Source organism: Ruditapes philippinarum, unplaced genomic scaffold, assembly GCF_026571515.1.
Source record: "Ruditapes philippinarum isolate M1 unplaced genomic scaffold, ASM2657151v2 ctg6962_1_1_1_1, whole genome shotgun sequence".
Lineage (NCBI taxonomy): Eukaryota > Metazoa > Mollusca > Bivalvia > Venerida > Veneridae > Ruditapes > Ruditapes philippinarum.
In genome coordinates this window covers 8,921-13,380 of record NW_026853121.1, presented here as the reverse complement: position 1 = coordinate 13,380, position 4,460 = coordinate 8,921, and positions in this window count along the sequence as shown.

Here is a 4,460-nt window from a genome sequence, read left to right as displayed (position 1 = left end):
TTAAAATCTCTCACACCTCGTAATATCGTGGTCTTAGCAGTATGCAATATTGAACACACAAAAAAACTATTGCGTTCGTTGAGCGCCGCCTTTCCTTGTTGGTCTTGTTAATCATATTTTGAGAAATACGAGAAAAGTAGTAGTTTAGTTTCTAAAATATGTTTTTGTGCTTTGCCTGTAAGAAACAGAATCCAGTATCTAGTCATATATTTCTTCAGACCCTGCACTGCAGATTTATCTCTATATTGTCTCATAAATGTGCAGATTTGACAGTTTAAAAATTTAAATCGAGAGACCAAGGCATTTTTCTCCCATTCCGACATTATGCCTAGATAAAGTAAATCTACAAAACGTTAGTCCTTTTTGTTAAGAAACGTTTATAAAAGTAAATGACCAGTTGAAACTATTTTGCTGTTGGTAAAATGCATTTGAAAAAATAAACAATGTTACAGTATAGAGCGAGGTTAATTTTGAAGGGTTACAGCATAGACCTAGCGACTTTGATCCAATTTTGTTACAGTTTATACCCAGGTTACTGTTTAGATACTTGCAAAATTTCAAACACAGTTCCTGTATCCATTATATTTATGAAATAACTCATACTTTTCTATTTAATACATTCTTGAAAGGTTGTATTACTTTTTTTCTTCAGCAGAAAAGTTATGGAGACTTTTTGCAAAATAAGTAATGTCCTACTTAAGGACTGTTTTCACGACAACAACAGTACCTTTTATCGAATTGTATTGAGAGAAGAAAGATAATTGCTTGATTTCACTACACATTATTATAATGCCTATAAGTAATAAAATAGAGAAACAGAAGTCCGACACGGAAAACATGAAAATGTTGCAGGCTCAGTTTGATTAAACCTGTTCATGGACGGTAGTGGTAACTGCAAGCTACCGTCCACGCCTCCTAGCACCGGCGTCTTGTGCCCTGTCCTGTTTTTGTTTGGGATCCGTCTGGGCTCCTTGCCACTGGTTCTTGTTGCTGGGTCGTATGGGGGTTGTGTTCATTGAACATCGCCTTTCCTTGTTGATCTTGTTAATCATATTTAAGATACCAAAACATTTACACAAATTCAAAAACATTTTTATACCAACAAGTTTAGAAAAAGTGATGTAATTCAAACTTGTGCTGTTTCAAGTGGCTATTATTTTTTACTGGTAAGGGTGGCATTTGAAAAAGAGAAGATATGAAAAAGAGAGTGAAGGTTGTTTTTGTTAACAGAAGTACCGTTATGATAGCTGCAACTCAACATCGTTCTGCGCAGACATTGCATAAGTGCTGTTGTTTTGATGGCTGATGTATTCAGACAAAATACTTTAAAACTGTAAAATGTTAATACTTTACCTCATATCGTTCTTGCTACGCTTTGTTACCGACATTCCATGTCCTTAAACACTGAAAACCTCTGCTGTTCTTCTGCGTATATGTAAGTGTTCATCCGTGCTGTTGTACAGAAATTAGAAACTTCGAAGGGAGCAATACCGACAGGAGAATGTTTCTAATTTTTAAGAAAAGCTACGAATGAATACTAACATACCAAATGTCAGGCTTTATTTGGTTTAACAAGCAAATTCGTTGAATTTATATCCCACGCCGAGTACTGGTTATTACTAACACAACAACTGAAGACATTAGGCTTTATTTATATATTTATCATGGCATAAACAGTAATATTCTTTAAACTTGATAAATATTCAGGGTAATAACAGAGCCATAACTCTGTGTTAAATAGTAATATCTGAAATGCCAATGAGATGTATGCATACTGCATAACTAATCAAGGGCCATAAATCTGAGTTATAAGTGTCTGACCGGAACAAGGCGACTATATGCACATCTCCTTTTCGTATCCAATAAAGTTTCATTGAGCTACAGAGAAGTAGCGCAAAAACATATAGTTTTCTATATGCATACTGCATAACCAATCAAGGGCCATAACTCTGAGTTAAAATGTCTGACCCCAACAAGGCAATGATATGCGCATCTTCTCTTGGTATTGAAGGTTCCCATAAAGTTTTGTTGAATTCCAGCCAGGAGTTGCAGAGAAGTAGCGCGGAAATGATTTTTGCTCTATATGCATACTGCATAACTAATCAAGGGCCATAACTCTAAGTTAAAGTGTCTGACCGGAACAAGGCGACGATATGCGCATCTCCTCTTGGTATTGAAGGTTCTCATAAAGTTTCATTGAATTCCAGCCAGTAGTTGCAGTGAAGTAGCGCGGAAACGATTTTTACTCTATATGCATACTGCATAACTAATCAAGGGCTATAACCCCAGAGTTAAAGTGTCGGACCGGAACAAGCCGACGATATGCGCACCCCCTCTTGATATTGAAGGTTCCCATAAAACTTTGTTGAATTGCAGCTAGTAGTTGCAGAGAAGTTTGCAGAACGATTTTTACTCTATATGCATACTACATAACTAATCAAGGGCCATAACTCTGAGTTAAAGGGTCTGACTTGAACAAGCCAAGGATATGCGCATCTCCTCTTGATATTGATGATTCCCATAAAGTTCCGTTGAATTCAAGCCAGTAGTTGCAGAGAACTAGTCCGGAAACGAAATTCGGACGGACGGACGGACAGAAGGACGGACGGACGGACGAAAGGACAACGCCAAAGCTATATCCCCCTCCCGATTCCATCGGCGGGGGATAATTAATATTCTCTTTATCACGTGAAGACATTTTGTACCAATGCGGTTCTATGGGGTACTATGAGAAATAGAAGGCGACTATGAACAGAAATTTTAAAGCAGACAACATGCCCTAGGGGTGATTAAACAGTATTCAAGTAGGGTTGATTGAGCCTGTTCATGGACTGTACTGGAAAGTGCAAATTACCTTCCACATCCCCTAGCACCGGTTTACGCAGAATTCAACATTAAAAGACGATAATGGTGAAACTTTGAATTTAAAAGCAACCGCGGATGTGTTCATACGGAGGTTATTATGGAACATTCAATGTGACACAGTAGTGCCATTCCATGAAAAGCGGCGTATGACCTGAAACATTTTAATTTTGCCGTGATGGTCTTTTCCTTCTGTCCTATATCTTGATATATATTTTTAGATAAAGTGCAACAGGGTGGACATACAATTCTGGGGTATCTTTCTTGAATGACCAATGATTTAACCAATTATCACTCCTTATAAGTTTTTTTTTGTTTGGATTATTAGCTCTTGAGATGTCTGAATGATTATGTAATGCTGCAGATTGTTTCTGTCCCCAATAATGTTTTATCACTATTTCACTTTTCTCTTTTCGCCAGGCCTCTAGCTCACTCTTTGAACACAAATTTATATGGCTCAAAGACAGAGATGCAAATGCATATATAATATTGCTGTCATTGTTTGGAAACCTTTCACTTCATTTTTGATGAATAGCCTCAATGTACGGATTGGGTGTTTTGTTTGCCTTGATATATGGTTTTCCATAGGACTGGTTTGTCTTTTTAACTTACAAGTCACTTTTTGTCAACTTGTCAAGGTGGTTATGTTTTCCGTCTTTAATTCCATTTAATTTCCTTTTGAAAGAATATATTCCAAAGATAACGAACCTGACTTTAAGAGCCCTTTTTTATGGAATGACACAAACGTGCACATTGAAGGTTCCATAATGAAGTACACCTGAAAACATCTCAGGATGTTTCTTAATTCAAAATGTTAGATAGATTTGTTAAAAGGAATATCGAGACCGTTAATAAAAGAATGATAAACGATCTGTTCTTAGAATTAATCAAAGGACCATTGAAGTAAACAGTAAACATTCTTGACGTTAATTACCGTCTTACTGTATTTGACATTTAAGTGATTGTTACAATTAAGATAAACACATTATTGCCCCAGGATGATAGCTTATCGAATCTTACTGCTGCTTTTTTCTATCTATGTGATAACAATACTCGAATGAATCATGATCACTTATTTATTTTTACTCCGATAGACGTACTTGAAGTAAAAGCCAAGTTGTTACAGTACTAGATTTAGTCTAAAATGTGATGATACGAAAAAAAGGATTGAATGACGTTACCCTATAAAAACTTTCGACATTCGTATCGCAATTCTTTATGTCTGAAAAATATATGTAAGCTGTCTGTTTAATTTACCAAACTCTTAATTATATGGTCCACGATGATTTTAATGCAACAAATATTTTAAACTAAATTATTGTATATATTGAAATCAATTGGATATAAAGTATGTGATAATGTATTGTGGCGTATTGACATAATGTAGGAATATCTGTCAGAAGGCTTTTATAGGAGAAGCTAAATAATAACATTTTATTCGTTAAAGAGATGTCATTAACCGTCCAATGTCCTTGTTATTTACAACTAAAAATAAGCGTTGAATCGTGTCGTGTCGCATTTATTAAAGTGCTTCTTGTTGATCGTGTCACAATTTGAAATATTCCTCATTTTAAAAATGCTATATTTTTGTTAATTAA